Source organism: Spermophilus citellus, assembly GCF_964194105.1.
Source record: "Spermophilus citellus genome assembly, chromosome: 4".
Taxonomy (NCBI): Eukaryota; Metazoa; Chordata; class Mammalia; order Rodentia; family Sciuridae; genus Spermophilus; species Spermophilus citellus.
Window position 1 is genome coordinate 227,470,798 of NC_138185.1, and position 22,192 is coordinate 227,492,989.

General features: G+C 56.8%; 1 gene segment (V, D, J or C); it reads right to left on the reverse strand.

The window, feature by feature from the left end:
- Positions 1 to 22,192, reverse strand: part of LOC308646103 (immunoglobulin heavy constant alpha 2-like) — a 145,316-nt gene that overhangs the window by 62,567 nt on the left and 60,557 nt on the right.

A 22,192-nucleotide genomic window follows, 5' to 3' on the forward strand; every position in this document is an offset into this window, starting at 1 on the left:
AAATTGAAGCCTGATATTTGCTTTTCTAAAAACATTTGCTGATTCTGGAGTGATCAGCTGAAGGGCTGACAGCAGATTCTACACTCTCACTGTCCAGGGAGAGAAACTGTGGAGGCCGGGACCCACCCTGCAGAGGCCCCAGGACGCGCCTGCATGTTGGGCTGGAAACCCTAAGACGTTAGCTGGAGAAGACGGTCAGTGGCCATCCCTCAGACTGCAGCCCAGATGCTCGCTACTGGGACCTGAGGACACCCCACGGTCTGCCACGGGGTTCAGGAACACTGTGACTACCACCAGGAAGCTGCCAGAAGCACAGGAAATTGCCTCACGGGACTGTAGCTCGCTACACTCAGCCAGTCCTGAACACAAAGTCTGGCACCCATGCCGAGAACAGGCGTGCCAAGACACAAAGCGGCACGTGGAGGAGCCGGCAGGAGCAGAGACACCTGGGGTGGGGCGCCAGCCATTGGAACCACGTGACAGGAAGCAGCCACCACGGCGCTCCAGGAGCAGAGCAGGAGCAGGAGCTGCGCCAGACATCAAAGTGTGAACCTGCAGGTCTCTTAGCTGGGAGCCCTGAGCTGCAGTACACACCTGCAGGAGTTAGGAACGCGACAGACGGCTTCAGGGCCAGGGACAGCCCTGAAGGCGGGCCTGAGACCCGCCAGCTGGGTTCCGAGGAGACACTGGGAAGGAAGGGTAGAAGACCAAGGCCTGGCACTTGAGGGGCTGCAGTAACCAGGTGTGATGGGCACAGGAGCTCCGGGCACCACAGAGGGAGCCCTGAAGCAGCGGGAGAGAACAGCAAGAATTTTTAAACAGATGATCGCAGACATCTTTCCAAAGTAAGGAGGATGCCACCCATGGTTCCAAGAGTGAAGGATAGAAAATCACGTCGCACAGCCACTGGGGACGAGGGGACAGGGCATCCTCAACGCAGTCCAGGAGGGAGGAACTTAGTGCCTTCAAAGGAGCAGCAGTAGGACCGACAACTGCACGGAGCACAGGAGTGAGCAGAGACCCAGGCTAAGCCAGAGGCCCAGCAGACACGCCAGGCCCGGGGACCTGCTTCCTCAGTGAGGACGTGAGGACACACCCTCCCCTGTCCACCCTGGCCTCTGTTTCCGGGAGCTGTCCTAACAAAGCTCCTAAGATCAGACATGGCTGCTCCCACGGAGAAGTCAGGGCGCGGCGGCCGCGAGCCTTCCAGGGCTGGGAGAGCCCTGCCTGGCTTCAGGCTCCTGGGCTGCCCCTGGCTGGCCTCAGGCCCTCCTCCATCTGCACAGCCCTCTCTCTGTGTCTCTGTCCAAACTTCCTCTTGTCATGAGCCCCTGGTCACCCTGGATGAGGGCCACCTCCCCCAGTATGGCCTCATCTTCACCTCATTCCCTCTGCCAGGACCCGGTTTCCAAATAAGGTCGCCTTCAAGGGCTCCTGGTGGGCCCAGATCTGGGGGTGACCCTCCTCCCCAACTGAACTTTCCCTCCTGGGCAATCTGGACCTGACTCCGCGTGCAGAGCAAGATGGACGCCTGGCAGGTGGGCAGCAGGGGAGAGGCAGAGGCCAGAGCCCAACGGCCAGCTCCACGCCGAGCTCAGTGCAGGCAGCTCCGGGGCCACCAGGGCAAGATCCACGCGCAGCTCTGCCCGCCCTCTCCTCAGACTATGTGGCCTGAGCCTGTCTCCCACCCCTCCTTCCCAGCCCCAGACTAGCTCCTGCTCCCCACTGACCTTCCTGGCCTCTGAGCTCTGAGCACAGGGAAGTGTGCCTCCGAGCCCTTGGCCTTTCTCAGGACACATCCTGCAGGGGCTGATGTCCTCAGGCCTCCGCTGGCTCTGGTCCCATGCAGCTCTCACCCGGGGCTTCATGCACTGCCCCCAGGGCCACCGTGCCAGGGTGCAGATGCACCTGTGTCCACCAGCCACGCACCTGCTCAGTGCACTGGGAGGCCTGGCTAGGGACTGCCAGAAGAGAGGGAAGGCACAAGTTCTGGCGGGAAGACAGAGCGGCTTCTGTCCTGGGGTAAGCCCACTTCTGTGTAAAGGATACAAAGAACTGGCAAAAATCTATATGAGGAAAAAACCCCCAAATCTACAGAACTCTGATGAAAGACACCAAACACGGTCATGGGGAGGTACCATGTTCACAACCAGGAAGGGTCAACACTGTGATGGCGTCAGTTTTTCCAACTCTAAGTATGAAAGTGGCACAATCTCCATCAGAATCACAGAGGCTGGTTTTGTAGGCCTCGGCGGCTGGGCCACACGGTTCATAAGGGGGAGAAGAACCAGGTGGGGGAACGCCATGCAGGAATAGAGTGCTGACATGGGCCTCCCAAGACCAGCTCCAAAGCTGCAGGACCATGAACGTGGTGCCTGCTGAGGGGAGGGTGGACGGGTCAGCAGTAGACTCAAACACAGGCCTGCCTAGGTATGGCCATGCTCTCCAACCAGAAGCTGGGTGCCTGCAGAGCATGCTCTGCTGAAGGGCTTGGAAGCGGTCATACCCACGTGCTGAGACACCAAGCTGGGCATAGGACCCACACTCTGGGATTATGAGCTGAATGTGAGCGCAGACCTAAAATGAAATTACAACAGGATGAGCCTTCCAGAAGGCCACAGGGAATCTGGGTGGTTTTGGTGATAAGGTTTGAGTATGCAATGCTCAGTTCATGAAAACATCTGTGAGTTTAACTTTAATTCAATGAACAATATATGCATTTGAAGGACAGTTATGAGATTGAAAATGAGAATCCACAGACTGAGAGAAAATGTCTTCAAAACTCTTGCCTTATAAAGTCCTGGTGTTCAGAACAAGCAAGTCCAGCTAAAACCAAACAGTAAGAAACAGATACCTGTATTTAGAAAGGGGCAAGTGATAGGGACTTACAGGTCACTCGTGTCCTGAGTGCGTGAAATACTAGCAGCAGAGGCACAGCTGTCCACACCTGTTGGGAGGGAAAGAAGTCAAAAATCCAACCAAACACAGCCCAAAGAGGAAACCACCAGAACCCGACTGCACCAAGTGCCCCAGTAACATGGGTGACAGGAACCTCACAAAGCACAGGGAACACAAACCCAGCTGCAGGGATGCCCTGGGAGTCTCACGTAGCAAAGGGAACACAGACCCAGCTGCAGGGAGGCCCTGGGAGACTCACACAGCACAGGGAACACAGACCCAGCTGCAGGGTCGCCCTGGGAGTCTCACGCAGCACAGGGAACACAGACCCAGCTGCAGGGTCGCCCTGGGAGTCTCACGCAGCACAGGGAATACAGATCCAGCTGCAGGGTCCCCTGGGAGACTCATGCAGCACAGGTACTGCAGGCCCAGCTGCAGGGTGGCCTGGGAGGCTCATGCAGCATAGGGAACACAGACCCAGCTGCAGGGAGGCCCTGGGAGACTCATGCAGCACAGGGAACACAGACCCAGCTACAGGGTCCCCTGGGAGACTCACACAGCACAGGGAACACAGACCCAGCTGCAGGGTGGACCTGGGAGACTCACACAGCACAGGGAACACAGACCCAGCTGCAGGGTGGCCCTGGGAGACTCACACAGCACAGGGAACACAGACCCAGCTACAGGGAGGCCCTGGGAGACTCACACAGCATAGGGAACACAAACCCAGCTAAAGGGAGGCCCTGGGTGTCTATCGCAGCACAGGGAACGCAGACCCAGCTGCAGGGAGGTATTTGGAATTGCCCAGACTTGGAGGCCATGGTGTTGTGTGTTCCCAAGCCACAGGAAGCCTGGGAGGAACCAGACGCACACTCCTAATAAAGGAGGCTGTGTGGGGGGGTGTTGGGGAGTGGGGAGTCATCTACTGAAGGCTCCTGACTGCACAGTGGCTGCAGAGCACTGCTGCCTAGACCTCTGGAACACCAGCAGGGCCAGGGCTCCACGGGGGCCGAGGAGTACAAGGCGAGTCCCCGGGACACTCCTGCACAACGCTGCAGTGTGGATGCACGATCCTGTTCATGTGCCAGAACTCTGGGGTTGAGCAAATGCGGCCAGTTGACCTGCAGTAGGGGCTTGAGTCCGAGACGGCATGTCATGCATGTGCACGGCTGGAGGCGTGAAGGGCTGGAGAAGCCGTGGTGTGGGGAAGCTGAGCAGGGCTGTGCTGTGCAGGGCTTCCCACCTGCTTTGAGTCCCCTGGAGGACCATGTGCACACCCAGGGAGGACACAGGCAACCTGAGCCTGGCTTGTCATCATGGGGTCCTGGGAGGGATGTGCAAAGTCTCTGGGGAGGGCCATCGGGACCCTGTCCCCTCTACCTAGGACTCCCAGTGTCAGTGGTCCCCATGCAGGGGTCTGAGGGCCGGGGCTCTGCAAGCTCAGTGCCCTCAGAGAGATTGTCAGACACATTGCTAGACCTCAGAAGGGATGCAGGTGGGATGGGTGACCAGCATGGTGGGCCAGGAACCTGGAGGGCCTGGGGGTGAGGTCTGGGGAGATCAGGCTTGGCCTGTGTTGTCCCTCCCTGATGGACAGTCCTTGGCCACCAGCCCAGCCAAGCTAGGGACAGATGCTGTGTGGGAGGCTAAGGGGTAAAGCCCTGTTTCTTGGAAGCAGTTGTGGTTCCGAGGGAAACCACAGGGTGGGAGCCTCCTGCCCTCTGGGTCAGGTGGTGCCCGGCTGTGGCAGGCCCCCAGGGGAGGGCAGGGCTGCACCTGACCCACCTGGCATCCTCCTGCTGGCTGTCCCCAGGCTGCGGGCACAAGGGGCAGTGGCCTTTGTGACCAGGCTGCCTGGCCCTTGGTTCTGCCTGACCCCGGGATGAGCTGGGCTCAGGTGCTGGGGCAGGGAGGGCTCCTGGGGAGGAGGCGCGGGCACCTGGAGCTCCTGAGGCCTCAGGTCCCACCGGGGCCCAGCTCTGGCCTCTGCTGCCCTCGGAGTAGCTCACAAAGTGAGTTTCAAAGGAGTGAGGTGCTTCGAGGTGGTCTCCTCTGAACACCCGGCCGGTGGGCGCACCTCCCACTGCTCTGGGTGTGCAGACCCTTCTCCAGCCACCGAGATGAGGCAGGTCGGCACCCCATCGCCTGCTCCAGGCCCAAGGACGGGTCCTGAGCTATCCCCAGGGAGCGCGTGCTCTTGACTGACCCTGAGGGAGGGATTCTAAAGTGACCACTGTGGGTGGAAGCTGGCCAGAGGCTGTCAAGGTGGCTGGCTAAGCAGGATCAAGGCTCTGACTGGGCCTCTTGCAGAACTGGCCTCTGTCCTGCTGAGCACAGGGGCCACGCTGGGCGTGTGCTCTTTGCTGTGGGCCTTGGTTGAGCACAGGCCTGGCTTTGGTGGTGACCAGGGGCCAGTGCTGGCTAAGGGCCAGCTTAGGTGTTTCTAGATCCTTCTGTCTAAGGAGCACCAACTGTTGGTGGCTGTAGCCGCCTTTGGATCCCCAGACTCAGGGGGATCTGGTCCCCAGCGGGTGCCTTTGCTTCTTGGTGGCCCTGGGTGCTCCCTTGGAGACTCAGGTGCTCCTCCCAGTCCCCATGTGTCTTCTTGGGAAGGGAATTCTGGGAGCCTTCCCTGACTCCACGCCCCCCCCCCTCCTGCTCCGCGCCTCCCAGGCCGGGTGGTCCGCGCCTCTGGGTGCCTGCTGTTTTTCTGGCTGCTCTCCAGGCTCTCTGACCTCGCTGTCCATCAGCCTGGCGGGAGGGGGTGACGGACGCTGGCACCTCGTTAGAATTTCTGTATCCATAAGTCGGAGTTTCAGCCCATAGAAGAACCTGTGTGTTTTAAAGACTTCTCCAGCCCCATTTTCCTGGCCTCTGCTCTGGTGGGACTCCAATGTCATGTATTTTAGGAAGCTTCGTAGTGGATCACGGGATCTGGAGCCTCTTCATTTCTCCAAGTGTTTTTCTGCCTGTTCTCTGATGACAGAAAAGACTGCCTGGAGCTATGTCTTCAAATCTTCTGGCCTTCCCCATGCCTCTCCAGCCAGCTCTTAAGCTCAACAGGCTTTGATTCTTTAAATTCTCTGCATTTTTTTAGTTGTATAACTTTCATTTGTTTCTTGAGAATTTGCTGTTACAGGTATTTTTGGTGGAGTTTCCCTATCTATTCACTCATTATGGTCATATTTTCTTTTCACATATTTATCTTTTAGTTGTAGTTGGACACAATACCTTTATTCTGTATATTTATCTTTATGTGGAGTGGGATGGAACCCAGGGCTCGAAAGTGCGAGGCGAGCGATCTCCGCGGAGCCCCACCAGCCCCATATGACCATGTTTTCCATTCATCCTTTGACCACGGTGTTCTTTAAAATCCTGACTGAGGACTGGTCTGGTCTGCGACACGTGGAGACGGCTGTCCCAGAGCTGCTTTTCCGGGTGCATGAGGGTGGCGCTGCCTTTTCTTTGCGTAGCTGCAGCTGGAACATGGTAGCGACCAGCCTTGGGCCTTTCCGTGGCCGCGTGTTAGGATGGTGATGGTCACTGTTCGGAGCCCTCCCTGGACTGGCCTGCACTGAGGGAGCTCAGTGTCCTGCACTCAGTGTCCTGAGTGCCCAGGGGCAGCTGGAGACCTGTGTAAAGCCTGTTGGTTCTCTTGCCCAGTCTCCTGAGCCACTTGGGTTTCTCATTGATCCGTAGCGTTCTCCATCCATCCTGGCCCTGCTTTTCCAGCCACGTGCTGCCAGGAATGTGGCGCAGGACAGACACCAATGGCATGGCTGTGCCCATGTGGGAAGAGGCTGTGCCTGGTACAGCCCTGGGCTCTGTGGGGCAGGGTGCCTTTCTGGTCCTGGAGCTGCTGTCCCATTCTCTACCTATAGGGATTGACAGCAGTGTCCCTTCTCTCTGCACAGGTGAGAACTGATGGATGATTGGCAGCAGTGCCCCTTCTGTCTGCACAGGTGATGAGTGACAGATGTATGACAGCAATGCCCCTTCTGTCTGGACAGGTGATGACTGACAGATGATTGACAGCAGTGTCCCTTCACTCTGCACAGGTGATGACTGATAGATGATTGACAGCATTTCTCCTTCTGTCTGCACAGGTGATGACTGACAGATGTTTGACAGCAGTGTCCCTTCTGTCTGTACAGGTGAGAACTGATGTATGATTGGCAGCAGTGCCCCTTCTGTATGGACAGGTGATGACTGATGGATGATTGACAGCAGTGTCCCTTCTGTCTGGACAGGTGTTGACTGATGGCTTATTGACAGCAGTGCCCCTTCTGTCTGCACAGGTGATGACTGATGGATGATTGACAGCAGTGCCCCTTCTGTCTGGACAGGTGATGACTGACAGATGATTGACAGCAGTGTCCCTTCTGTCTGGACAGGTGTTGACTGATGGCTGATTGACAGAAGTGCCCCTTCTGTTTGGACAGGTGATGACTGATGGATGATTGACAGCAGTGTCCCTTCTGTCTGGACAGGTGTTGACTGATGGCTTATTGACAGCAGTGCCCCTTCTGTCTGCACAGGTGATGACTGATGGATGATTGACAGCAGTGCCCCTTCTGTCTGGACAGGTGATGACTGACAGATGATTGACAGCAGTGTCCCTTCTGTCTGGACAGGTGTTGACTGATGGCTGATTGACAGAAGTGCCCCTTCTGTCTGCACAGGTGATGACTGACAGATGATTGACAGCAGTGTCCCTTCTGTCTGCACAGGTGATGAGTGACAGATGATTGACAGCAGTGTCCCTTCTGTCTGCACAGGTGATGACTGATGGATGATTGACAGCAGTGCCCCTTCTGTCTGGACAGGTGATGACTGACAGATGATTGACAGCAGTGTCCCTTCTGTCTGGACAGGTGTTGACTGATGGCTGATTGACAGAAGTGACCCTTCTGTTTGGACAGGTGATGACTGATGGATGATTGACAGCAGTGCTACTTCTGTCTGCATAGGTGTTGACTGATGGCTGATTGACAGCAGTGTCCCCTCTGTCTGGACAGGTGACGACTGATGATGATTGACAACAGTGTCCCGTCTGTCTGGACAGGTGATGACTGATGGATGATTGACAGCAGTTCCTCTTCTGTCTGGACAGGTGCCGATTGATGGATGATTGACAGCAGTTCCCCTTCTGTCTGGACAGGTGATGACTGATGTATGATTGACAGCAGTGTCCCTTCTGTCTGGACAGGTGAGGATTAATGGATGATTGACAGCAGTTTCCCTTCTATCTACACAGGTGATGAGTTACAGAAGATTGACAGCAGTGTCACTCCTGTCTGCACAGATGATGACTGATGGATCGTTGACAGCAGTGCCCCTTCTGTCGGCACAGGTGATGACTGATGGATGATTGACAGCAGTGCCACTTCTGTCTGGACAGGTGATGACTGATGGATGATTGACAGCAGTGCCCCCTCTGTCTGGACAGGTGATGACTGACAGATGATTGACAGCAGTGCCCCTTCTGTCTGGACAGGTGATGACTGATGGATGATTGACAGCATTGCTCCTTCTGTCTGGACAGGTGATTACTGATGGATGATTGACATCAGTGCTCCTGTCTGGACAGGTGATGACTGACAGATGATTGAGAGCAGTGCCCCCTCTGTCTGTACAGGTGATGACTGACAGATTATTGACAGCAGTGTCTCTTCTGTCTGGACAGGTGATGACTGATGGATGATTGACAGCAGTACCCCTTCTGTATGGACAGGTGATGACTGATGGATGAATTACAGCAGTGCTCCTGTCTGGACAGGTGATGACTGACAGATGATTGACAGCAGTCCCCTTCTGTCTTGACAGGTGATGACTGATTAATGGTTGACAGCAGTGCCCCTCTGTCTGGACAGGTGATGACTGATGGATGATTGACAGCAGTGCCCCTTCTGTCTGGACAGGTGATGACTGATGAATGATTGACAGCAGTGCTCCTGTCTGGACAGGTGATGACTGACAGATGACTGACAGCAGTGCCCCTTCTGTCTGGACAGGTGATGACTGATGGATGATTGACAGCATTGCTCCTTCTGTCTGGACAGGTGATGACTGATGGATGATTGACAGCAGTTCCCCTTCTGTCTGGACAGGTGATGACTGATGGATGTTTGACAGCAGTACCCCTTCTGTCTGGACAGGTGATGACTGATGGATGATTGACAGCAGTGCCCCCTCTGTCTGGACAGGTGATGACTGATGGCTGATTGACAGCAGTGCCCCCTCTGTCTGGACAGGTGTTGACTGATGGCTGATTGACAGCAGTGCCCCTTCTGTTTTGACAGGTGATGCCTGAAGGGCGATTGACAGCAGTGCCCCTTCTGTCTGGACAGGTGATGACTGATGGATGATTAACAGCAGTGGCCCTCTGTCTGGACAGGTGATGACTCACAGATGATTGACAGCAGTTCCGCTTCTGTCTGGACAGGTGATGACTGATGGGTGATTGACAGCAGTGCCCCCTATGTCCGCACAGGTGATGACTGATGGATGATTGATATCAGTACTCTTTCTGAATGGACAGGTGATGATTGATTGATATTTGACAGCAGTGCCCCTTCTGTCTGGACAGGATATGACAGGTGGATGATTGACAGCATTGCTCCTTCTGTCTGGACAGGTGATGACTGATGGATGATTGACAGCAGTGCCCCTCTGTCTGGACAGGTGATGACTGACAGATGATTGACAGCAGTCCCCTTCTGTCTTGACAGGTGATGACTGATTAATGGTTGACAGCAGTGCCCCTCTCTCTGGACAGGTGATGACTGATGGCTGACAGCAGTGCCCCTTCTGTTTGGACAGGTGATGACTTATGGATGATTGACAGCAGTGCTCCTTCTGTCTGCACACGTGATGACTGATTAATGATTGACAGCAGTGCCCCTTCTGTCTGCACAGGTGATGACTTATGGATGATTGCCAGCAGTGCCCCTTCTGTCTGGACAGGTGATGACTGATGGATGATTGACAGCAGTACCCCTTCTGTCTGGAAAGGTGATGACTGATGGATGATTGACAGCAGTGCTCCTGTCTGGACAGGTGATGACTGATGGCTGATTGAAAGCAGTGCCCCCTCTGTCTGGACAGATGTTGACTGATGGGTGATTGACAGCAGTGCCCCTTCTGTTTTGACAGGTGATGACTGAAGGGTGATTGACAGCAGTGCCCCTTCTGTCTGGACAGTTGATGACTGATGGATTATTGACAGCAGAGTCCCTCCTGTCTGCACAGATGATGACTGATGGATCATTGACAGCAGTGCCCCTTCTGTCTGGACAGGTGATGACTGATGGCTGTTTGACAGCAGTGTCCCCTCTGTCTGCACAGGTGTTGACTGACGGCTGATTGACAGAAGTGCCCCTTCTGTTTGGACAGGTGATGACTGATGGATGATTGACAGCAGTGCTCCTTCTGTCTGCATAGGTGTTGACTGATTGCTGATTGACAGCAGTGTCTTCTCTGTCTGGACTGGTGACGACTGATGATGATTGACAACAGTGTCCCCTCTGTCGGGACAGGTGATGACTGATGGATGATTGACAGCAGTGCCCCTTCTGTCTGGACAGGTGCTGATTGATGGATGATTGACAGCAGTTCCCCTTCTGTCTGGACAGGTGACGACTGATGATGATTGACAGCAGTGTCCCTTCTGTCTGGACAGGTGAGGATTAATGGATGATTGACAGCAGTTTCCCTTCTATCTACACAGGTGATGAGTTACAGAAGATTGACAGCAGTGTCCCTCCTGTCTGCACAGATGATGACTGATGGATCGTTGACAGCAGTGCCCCTTCTGTTTGGACAGGTGATGACTGATGGATGATTGACAGCAGTGCCCCTTCTGTCTGCACAGGTGATGACTGATGGATGATTGACAGCAGTGCCACTTCTGTCTGGACAGGTGATGACTGATGGATGATTGACAGCAGTGCCCCCTCTGTTTGCACAGGTGATGACTGATGGATGATTGATATCAGTGCTCCTTCTGAATGGACAGGTGCTGATTGATGGATGATTGACAGCAGTGCCCTTCTGTGTGGACAGGTGATGACTGATGGATGATTGACAGCATTGTTCCTTCTGTCTGGAAAGGTGATGACTGATGGATGGTTGACAGCAGTGCCCCTTTTGTCTGGACAGGTGATGACTGATGGATGATTAACAGCAGTGCCCCTCTGTCTGAACAGGTGATGACTGTCAGATGATTGACAGCAGTGCCCCTTCTGTCTGGACAGGTGATGACTGATGGCTGATTGGCAGCAGTGCCCCTCTCTCTGGACAGGTGATGACTGACAGATGATTGACAGCAGTTCCCCTCTGTCTGGACAGGTGATGACTGACAGATGATTGACAGCAGTGCCCCTTCTGTCTGGACAGGTGATGACTGATGGATGATTGACAGCATTGCTCCTTCTGTCTGGACAGGTGATTACTGATGGATGATTGACAGCAGTGCCCCTTCTGTCTGGACAGTTGATGACTGATGGATGATTGACAGCAGTGCTTCTGTCTGGACAGGTGATGACTGATGGCTGATTGACAGCAGTACCCTTTCTGTCTGGACAGGTGATGACTGATGGATGATTGACAGCAGTGCTTCTGTCTGGACAGGTGATGACTGATGGCTGATTGACAGCAGTGCCCCCTCTGTCTCGACAGGTGTTGACTGATGGCTGATTGACAGCAGTGCTTCTTCTGTTTTGAAAGGTGATGACTGAAGGGTGATTGACAGCAGTGCCCCTTCTCTCTGGACAGGTAATGACTGATGGATGATTGACAGCAGTGCCCCTTCTGTCTGGACAGGTGATGACTGATGGAAGATTAACAGCAGTGTCCCTTCTGTCTGGACAGGTGATGACTGATGCATGATTGACAGCAGTGTCCCTTCTTTCTGTACAGGTGATTACTGATGGATGATTGACAGCAGTGCCCCCTCTGTCTGGACAGGTGATGACTGACAGATGATTGACAGCAGTGCCCCTTCTGTCTGGACAGGTGATGACAGATGGATGATTGACAGCATTGCTGCTTCTGTCTGGACAGGTGATTACTGATGGATGATTGACAGCAGTGCCCCTTTGTCTGGATAGGTGACGACTGACAGATGAGTGACAGCAGTGCCCCTCTGTCTTGACAGGTGATGACTGATGGATGGTTGACAGCAGTGCCCCTCTGTCTGGACAGGTGATGACTGATGGCTGATTGACAGCAGTGCCTCTTTTGTTTGAACAGGTGATGACTTATGGATGATTGCAGCAGTGCTCCTTCTGTCTGCACACGTGATGACTTATGGATGATTGACAGCAGTGCCCCTTCTGTCTGCACAGGTGATGACTTATGGATGATTGACAGCAGTGCCCCTTCTGTCTGGACAGGTGATGAGTGACAGATGATTGACAGCAGTGCCCCTTCTGTCTGGACAGGTGATGACTGATGGATGATTGACAGCATTGCTCCTTCTGTCTGGACAGGTGATGACTGATGGATGATTGACAGCAGTGCTCCTGTCTGGACAGGTTATGACTGATGGTTGATTGACAGCAGTGCCCCCTCTGTCTGGATAGGTGTTTACTGATGGCTGATTGACAGCAGTGCCCCTTCTGTTTTGACAGGTGATGACTGAACGGTGATTGACAGCAGTGCCCCCTCTCTCTGCACAGGTGTTGACTGCTGGCTGATTGACAGCAGTGCCCCTTCTGTTTGGACAGGTGATGACTGATGGATGGTTGACAGCAGTGCTCCTTCGGTCTGCACAGGTGTTGACTGATGGCTGATTGGCAGCAGTGCCCCTTCTGTTTGGACAGGTGATGACTGATGGATGATTGACAGCAGTGCTCCCTCTGTCTGGATAGGTGTTTACTGATGGCTGATTGACAGCAGTGCCCCTTCTGTTTTGACAGGTGATGACTGAACGGTGATTGACAGCAGTGCCCCCTCTCTCTGCACAGGTGTTGACTGCTGGCTGATTGACAGCAGTGCCCCTTCTGTTTAGACAGGTGTTGACTGATGGATGGTTGACAGCAGTGCTCCTTCTGTCTGCACAGGTGTTGACTGATGGCTGATTGGCAGCAGTGCCCCTTCTGTTTGGACAGGTGATGACTGATGGATGATTGACAGCAGTGCCACTTCTGTCTGCACAGGTGACGACTGATGGATGGTTGACAGCAGTGCCCTTCTGTCTGCACAGGTGTTGACTGATGCCTTATTGGCAGCAGTGCCCCTTCTGTTTGGACAGGTGATGACTGATGGATGATTGACAGCAGTGCCCCTTCTGTTTGGACAGGTGATGAATGAAGGCTGATTGACAGCAGTGCCCCTTCTGTTTGGACAGGTGTTGACTGATGGATGATTGACAGCAGTGTCCCTTCTGTCTGGCCAGGTGACGACTAATGGCTCATTGACAGCAGTGCCCCTTCTGTCTGCACAGGGACGACTTATGGATTATTGACAGCAGTACCCCTTCTGTTTGGACAGGTGACGACTGATGGCTGATTGACAGCAGTGTCCCTTCTGTCTGCACAGGTGATGACTTATGGATGATTGACAGCAGTGCCCCTTCTGTCTACACAGGTGATGAGTGACAGATGATTGACAGAAGAGCTCCTTCTGTCTGTACAGGTGATGACTGACAGATGATTGACAGCAGTGCCCTTCTGTCTGGACAGGTGATGACTGATGGATGATTGACAGCAGTGTCCCTTCTGTCTGCACAGGTGTTGACTGATGGCTGATTGACAGCAGTGCCCCTTCTATTTGGACAGGTGATGACTGATGGATGATTGACAGCAGTGCTCCTTCTGTCTGGACAGGTGATGACTGATGGCTGATTGACAGCAGTGCCCCTTATGTCTGGACAGGTGATGACTGATGGATGTTTGACAGCAGAGCCCATCTGTCTGCACAGGTGTTGACTGATGGCTGATTGACAGCAGTGTCCCTTCTGTCTGCACAGGTGATGACTGATGGATGATTGACAGCAGTGCCCTTCTGTCTGGACAGGTGATGACTGATGGATGATTGACAGCAGTGCCCTTCTGTCTGGACAGGTGTTGACTGATGGATGATTGACAGCAGTGCTCCTTCTGTCTGGACAGGTGATGACTGATGGATGATTGACAGCAGTGCTCCTTCTGTCTGGACAGGTGATGACTGAAGGCTGATTGACAGCAGTGCCCTTCTGTCTGGCTAGGTGATGACTGATGGATGATTGACAGCAGTGCCCCTTCTGTTTTCACAGGTGACGACTGATGGCTGATTGACAGCAGTGCCCTTGTGTCTGGCCTGGCCGCAGCACAGCTGGCCCCTCCTGGTGCCCATGGATCCACCCAGTGTTGCGTCTCCTCCTGACCCTCTTCACACTCCCTCCTCAGCATGTGAGTTGTGCTCTCAGTTCTCCTGGGAACTGGCCCCCACTCTGTTGACTGCAGTGATCACAGAACCTGGGACACTCTCCCTCCTCACCCAGACAACATTGCTCTTGAGCTCTCTTACCACGTCGGCCTGTGTGCTGGGCCCCTCTGTCCAGAGGGCAGGAGACCAGGCGTGGAGGAGACCAGGCTGCCAGGTCGCTGCTCGCTGCTCTAAGGAGCTCCTGCAGAGCCTCTCGGCCCCAGGCTGCCCTGGTCTCCAGGGGGCACTGGGGGCAGGATGCAGGGTGGCTATCGTGTCCCTGTGTGGGACTCACATAGCTGTGTGTTGTGCAATGGTCCCTGTGCGGCTGGCTGATGTGCGCATGTGCCATGTGACGGGCCCTGTGACGGTGGATGTGTGTGTCCCCTGAAGGTCCCTGTGAGGGAGGGTGTATGTGTCCTCTGATGGTCCCTGTGTAGGCGGGCATGTGTGTCCCTGGAATGTCCCTATGTGAGTGGGTGTGTGTGCTCATGAAAGTCCCTGTGTGAGTGGCATGTGTGTCCCCTGAAGGTCCCTCTCTGGGTGGCATGTGTGTCCTCTGAAGGTCCCTGTGTGGGCAGGTGTCTGTCCCCTGAACGTTCCTATGTGTGTGTGTGTGTGTGTGTGTGTATGTGGGTGTTCCCTGGAAGTCACTGTGTGGGTGTGTGTGCCCTGATTGTCCCTGTGTGTGTGTGTGTGTGTGTGTGTGTCCCCTGAAGGTCCCTGTGAAGGCAGGCGTGTGTGTGCTCTGATTGTCCCTGTGTGGGTGTGTGTGTGTCCCCTTAAGGTCCCTGTGCAGGCAGGTGTGTATGTGCCCTGATTGTCACTGTGTGGTTGGGTGTGTCCCCTCAAGGTCCATGTAGCTGAGGACATTGGCCAGGCTGCAGCTGACGCTCTCGGCTACTGGTTGTGGTGCAGCCAGATGACCATGTCAGGAATGGGGCTGAGGACATGGGGAGGCCTCGTCTCTGCCCAGGAGCCATGTCCTGGTGGGAGGCAGGCTCTACGTGAAGCCACCTCTCCATCCCTCTCAGTGGCTTGGCCAAGGAGTGACCCTGGGCTTCCATTCCTCAGCCTCGCTGGGCTGTCCACTCTCAGGACCAATGCCTGCACGGTCTCACCTGACACAGGGAGGCCCCAAGAGCCCCAGCAGCAGAAGACAGAGGCCTGCTCCTTACCCAGGGTGCTGGGGAAGGTGCCTGCCTGCAAGGCCCTGAGGGTGGGAGCATGCGCTGAGCTGAGAGGTCTTCATCTTGCTCGCCTTCAAGGGGGGGTTGGTCCTACCCACTCTGGCCTGGGTTTTATCTGCACGTGTTGGAGGGCCTGGTGGCTCCAGGGTGCTCTCCCTTGGTTGGGACGGGCCCCTGTTCTGCACCCCAAGTTCTGCCCTCCTGCACCCGGCACCCTGTCCTGAGGCCTGCACAGCTGTCCAGACACCCAGCCTGGCCCAGGTTCCCTGCCGCTCACTGCCAGTGGGCATTGGCAGCAAATCCAACGCCTGTCTTGGCCTCCAGGTCCCTGTGAGGCTCCCACGGCAGCAGTGCCCCTCAAGTGGGGTCAGCCCCACCCTGGGCAGGACGCGTCTCTTGCCCACTGAAGCAAAGACCCAAATAAACACTTTCTAACAGCTTGAGGCCTGGCCCCTAAACGCCCTTCTGGAACCCAGGCAGCCCTGCTCCTGCATCCACAGGGCGCTCGCTCCCAAAGCACGGGCTGGAAAGTCCCCCAGCTGGGTCTCTCTCCCAATGTCCATGTTGGCTGCAGCCCAGCAGTGTCTTCCAGGACCCGAGCGGCCCCTCTGCAGCATCTCCTGGGGAGGGAGGACAGAGCCTGATGTCGACACAGTGCCGTCCACAGACACAGCTGGCCTCCTATGGGAAGCTGAGTGGCCCCTGGCAATTCTTTGCCTCCTGGACTCTACATAGCCCCTTCGCCCTCCCCACTGCCTGTATGTCTCACAGGGAAGTTGAGCTGGGCTGGCTGTGGACTCTCCGTGTTCCACTGGGCTGCCCTCACATGCCAGGCTGTGTTCCCTGGTCTCTGCAAACGCCCCCACCCTGTGCCCCTGCCTGCTGCTCTTGGCACCTGGGTGCCCTGGGGGCTGAGTGGCCCTAGAATGGGTAGCACCTGCCCTGGAGGAGGGTGTGTGGGACTTGGGACTTGGAGCTGATGCTGGGGACGTCAGGGTGGGACGGCGCATTTGCAAGAGAGGAGGCAGGGTGGTTGTGGGCCGGTTTGTGCCTCCACACCCACATGCTGAGGTTGTGACCCAGGACCTCAGGATGAGCCACACTGGGATGGGCTCACCAGGGTGGGCCTGAGGCCCTAGGACTGTGTCTGCGGAAGAGGAGACCAGGACTCCCACAGGCACAGGGGACAGCCTGTGAGAACACAAGGAGAAGACCTTGAGTGCAAGCCAGGGAGAGAGGCCCAGGCCTGCCCTGCCTCTACCCAGGAGCCCTGGCCTCCGGGACACTATGGATAGGGTCTGTTGCTGAAGCGTCCAGCCTGCGTCCTGTCATGGCTTCCAGAGCTGACTGTGCAGCACGCACACCTCCTGCCTGGTGTGGCCAGCTGGGGAGACCCTGCTTGGCCACCTGCTTCCCAGGTCTCCCCAGAGTGACCTGGTCAGGCACAGGCAGCATCCAGCTGGGAGGAGGGTGCCTGCATGTAGGAAAGGCCGTGGGAGCAGGGCTGGCGGCCAGGCAGGGTGAGGCTGCAGGAGGGAGGGCCGGACAGGCCTGGCCTGGCCTTGTGGATCCCCTCGTGCATGATGGCGGGGCTGGTGGACACAGCAGAGCACAGAGTCCCAGGGTGTATAAAGGATGTTTAATATCATTCTGAAAAAACCTGAAAAGACATTTTGGGGTTCCCGTAACTAGAAGAAGAAAGCTACCAAAGCCAGAAGTGTGCAGGTCCTGGCCACTGTCCTGAGCCCCCTGGGAGGTCCCTCTGTTCTCTCCTATTAAATCCAGAAGTGTGCAGGTCCTGGGCCACTGCCCTGAGCCCCCCTGGGAGGTCCTGCTGTTCTCTCCTATTAAATCCAGAAGTGTGCAGGTCCTGGGCCACTGTCCTGAGTCCCCCTGGGAGGTCCCTCTGTTCTTTCCTATAAAACCAGAAGTATGCAGGTCCTGGGCCACTGCCCTGAGCCCCCCTGGGAGGTCCTACTGTTCTCTCCTATTAAACCAGAAGTATGCAGGTCCTGGGTCACTGTCCTGAGCCCCCCTGGGAGGTCCCTCTGTTCTCTCCTATTAAAGCCAGAAGTGTGCAGGTCCTGGGCCACTGCCCTGAGCCCCCCTGGGAGGTCCTGCTGTTCTCTCCTATTAAAGCCAGAAGTGTGCAGGTCCTGGGTCACTGCCCTGAGCCCCCCTGGGAGGTCCCTCTGTTCCCTCCTGTTAAAGCCAGAAGTGTGCAGGTCCTGGGGCACTGTACTGAGCCCCCTGGGGAGGCCTTTCTGTTTTTTGTTATGTCTTTTCCTCTCTGGAAACTCTGACTCGGTGTTTGCTCCTGAGTAGTGATGGCACAAACAGATCCTGGGGGCCTCTGTCCGTCATCACTGTCCGCCAGCCGTGGCTCCCCAGGCCCTGGGCTCTCTGGAGGGGCTTCTGGTCCAACCGCCGTCTGTGGCCTGGCTGTGTCCTGGCCTCCTGTGCCCCACTCTCTGCCTGGTGCTCTCAGTAGCCTCAGTCCATGCCTGGGCTGCCTTGACACTGTCCAGCCACTCTCCTAGAGGGACACCTGGCTGATGCCCACCCTCTCAGGTGGTCTCTGCCCAGCACTCGCCAGGCCTTCAGGAATGGCCACATGTGCCCAGGTCCTTCTGAGTGGTCTCCCTGGTGTGGAGCTGGGTCCCACTGTGGGAAGTGGCTTCTTGGACTCACCGCAGTTGCCCCCATGCAGAGAGGGTCCGAGATGCTGTCCTGTGGGTAGAAACCCACCTCTGAAGCGGGTGGGCCAAGAGGAGGGGCCAGTGCACAGAGACCCCATCACACAGGAGGCTGCTTCCCAGGAGCCAGAGAGACTCGGGGTTTGCAGAATAACCTAAGACGGGGCTTGGCGCGGCACGGGCGGGAGTGAAGGCCATCTGAGTGACCGCAGGAAGCCCTTCCCGGGGCTCCCCTGTTGGGGAGTGTTGGCCAAGCGCCTCCCAGCTCAGGTGGAGAGGTCCCCACTCAGTGTTCTGAGGACCTCACCTTCTCTCTCAAGAAACCCTGCTGTGTGGAGGCTGGAGTGGACAGGGTCAGTGCAAAGCTGTCTCTGCCCTGGTGGACTTCAGCAAGCTGACCTCGGCCTCCTCCCGGCCCCTTAGGGCAGCGATGTCCTGGTGAGGTGCACATGTCCCCTGCTGGCCCTGGCCAGTGTCTCGGGCCAGGGGTGGTCTGTGTCCAGGCTGATGAGGTCTGGGGGTACAGCCTGCTCTCCAGAGGTCCTCAAAGGGCAGGAGCAGGGCTGCAGGGTCAGTGAGTCGCAGGGTCAGCGGGTGATGAGGTCCAAGGGCAGGGTGGCTGGGGAGCCAGGGTGATGGCCATGATGGATGGTCCTCCAGGGTCTGGGAGGCCCTGGCCCCTTGCAGGAGGTGGCCTAGGCCCCCTGCCCGATCATGTTCCTGTAGTCAGGGGCGATGGTCGGCTTCAGCTCCACCACCGAGGAGAAGATCCAGTTCACCTGGAGAACAGCACAGGTGAGCCCACAGTCACCTGAGGGAGAGTTGGGGACAGTGAGGTGACAGCGTGGCGACAGTGGGGGACAAGGTGGAGACAATGAGGGACAAGATGGGGATAGTGGGGGATAAGGTGAGGACAGGGTGAGGATGGTGGGGGACAGGGTGGGAGAGTGTGGGGACAGGGTGGGACTATAGGGGACAGGGTGGGGACAATGGAGGACAGGATGGAGATGTGGGGGACAAGGTGGAGACAATGAGGGACAAGATGGGGATAGTGGGCGATAAGGTGAGGACAGGGTGAGGATGGTGGGGGACAAGGTGGGAGAGTGTGGGGACAGGGTGGGACTATAGGGGACAGGGTGGGGACAATGGAGGACAGGATGGAGATGTGGGGGACAAGGTGGAGACAATGAGGGACAAGATGGGGATAGTGGGGGATAAGGTGAGGACAGGGTGAGGATGGTGGGGGACAAGGTGGGAGAGTGTGGGGACAGGGTGGGACTATAGGGGACAGGGTGGGGACAATGGAGGACAGGATGGAGATGTGGGGGACAAGGTGGAGACAATGAGGGACAAGATGGGGATAGTGGGCGATAAGGTGAGGACAGGGTGAGGATGGTGGGGGACAGGGTGGGAGAGTGTGGGGACAGGGTGGGACTATAGGGGACAGGGTGGGGACAATGGAGGACAGGATGGAGATGGTGGGGGACAATGTGGAGACAATGAGGGACAAGATGGGGATAGTGGGCGATAAGGTGAGGACAGGGTGAGGATGGTGGGGGACAGGGTGGGAGAGTGTGGGGACAGGGTGGGACTATAGGGGACAGGGTGGGGACAATGGAGGACAGGATGGAGATGTGGGGGACAAGGTGGAGACAATGAGGGACAAGATGGGGATAGTGGGCGATAAGGTGAGGACAGGGTGAGGATGGTGGGGGACAGGGTGGGAGAGTGTGGGGACAGGGTGGGACTATAGGGGACAGGGTGGGGACAATGGAGGACAGGATGGAGATGTGGGGGACAAGGTGGAGACAATGAGGGACAAGATGGGGATAGTGGGGGATAAGGTGAGGACAGGGTGAGGATGGTGGGGGACAAGGTGGGAGAGTGTGGGGACAGGGTGGGACTATAGGGGACAGGGTGGGGACAATGGAGGACAGGATGGAGATGTGGGGGACAAGGTGGAGACAATGAGGGACAAGATGGGGATAGTGGGCGATAAGGTGAGGACAGGGTGAGGATGGTGGGGGACAGGGTGGGAGAGTGTGGGGACAGGGTGGGACTATAGGGGACAGGGTGGGGACAATGGAGGACAGGATGGAGATGGTGGGGGACAATGTGGAGACAATGAGGGACAAGATGGGGATAGTGGGCGATAAGGTGAGGACAGGGTGAGGATGGTGGGGGACAAGGTGGGAGAGTGTGGGGACAGGGTGGGACTATAGGGGACAGGGTGGGGACAATGGAGGACAGGATGGAGATGGTGGGGGACAATGTGGGGGACAGGGTGAGGATTCTAGGGGACAATATGGGGACAGGTTGGGGGCAGTGGGGTACTGGTTGGGGACAATGCAGCTACAGAGTGGGGATGGTGGGGGACAGGGTGCGAGACAGCGTGGGGGTAGCAGGGGATGGATTGGGGAACAGGGTGGGGACAGCGTGGGGACAGGTTGGAACCATGAGGAAAAGGTAGAGATAGGGAGGGGACAGTGTGGGGGATGGTGTGAGGACAGGTGGGGGGACAGGGTGGAAACACGTTAGGACAGTGGGGGACAGGGTGCAGACAGTGTGAGGAATTGAGTAGGGAGAGTTTGGGTAATTGGGTGGGGTACAGGGTAGGGACAGGTGGAGGACAGGTTGGGCACAATGTGGGGAGAGTATGGGGGTAGGTGGGGAGCAGGGTGGAGACAGTGTGGGATGCGTTGGGAAAAGTGTGGTGGTCAGCATGGAGCATTGTGGACACAGCATGGGACACATTGTGGGACAGCGTGGGGACAGCATGGGACACACCGTGGGGCAGTGTGGGGATGGCATGGGGACAGCATGGGGACAGCATGGGATACACCATGGGGCAGTGTGGGGATGGCATGGGGACAGCATGGGGACAGCATGGGACACACCGTGGGGCAGTGTGGGGATGACCTGGGACACATCATGAGAATAGTGTGGAGATGACATGGGACACATTGTGGGACAGTGTGGAGATGGCATGGGGACAGTGAGGGACAGCATAGGACACTGGGGATGGCATGGGGACAGCACGGGGACAGTGTGGCCGACCTTGAAGAGAGTGACAGTGGCACTGTAGCACACGCTGAGCAGGAAGAGGCTGATGAAGATGGTGAGGGTCGTCCACAGCCCGTCCAGCTCCCCGTCCTGGGCCTCTGCACAGTCATCCAGGCTGAGCTCTGGACAGGGAGGGGGTGGTCAGTGTGTGGCGCCAAGGTGGGACCTGGGAGCTGCCTCCCGGGGGCCGGGAGAAGGGCCGCTGGGCTGGGCCAGCAGTGCGCGTACTGGGGCCAGGTTTCCCTGGTGGCCTTCTCTGGTGGGCCTCAGCCCCCGGCTCCTCCCACTGGGGCCCAGCTCATCCAGACCCCCTGGCTGTGGACGGTGCCTGGACTTCATGGGAGCTCCTTGCTGCGAGCTCCAGGCGTCAGTGCTGGGGCTGGCCAGGCAGCACTGGGCCTGTGACCCTGCAGGGATGTCCCTGCAGCCTGTGTGGCCCCTGCTTATTCAGTGGTGACCAGGCCAGGGGCTGGAGAGATGGCAGAGCCTGTCCCTGGTGTGGCCCCAGCTACAGGGACGGTCTGCGCTGGGGAGGGAGCTGGATCTTGTGGTAAGGGGGTGTGTGCCTGTGTGGGGGTCAGTGTGGTGTCGGCCCTGGGTGTGTCAGGGCTTGGGTGTAGGTGCCTCCTGAGAGGAGGCTGGGATCTGAGCTGGTCAGTGTGTGAGGCCGTGGGTGAGCCCGTGTGCTTGTGAGTGTTCACTGAGCGGACACTTGCTGGCTCTGGGTGTGTGCATGTTGCCCGTGTGAGGCCCCAGTGTGCACGAGTGTGGGCAGGTGCCATGTGGGTTGGTCCAAAGGGTCTGGGCTCTGTGTCTGTGTGGTTTTCTGGACAGTCCCTCCCTTGGGCCATTCAGGGCTGCCGGATGTGGGTGTTCCCAGGGGTGGGCAGTGCAGGGAGGGCCTATCCCCACTCCCATGGCTAGTCAACCCCTGCA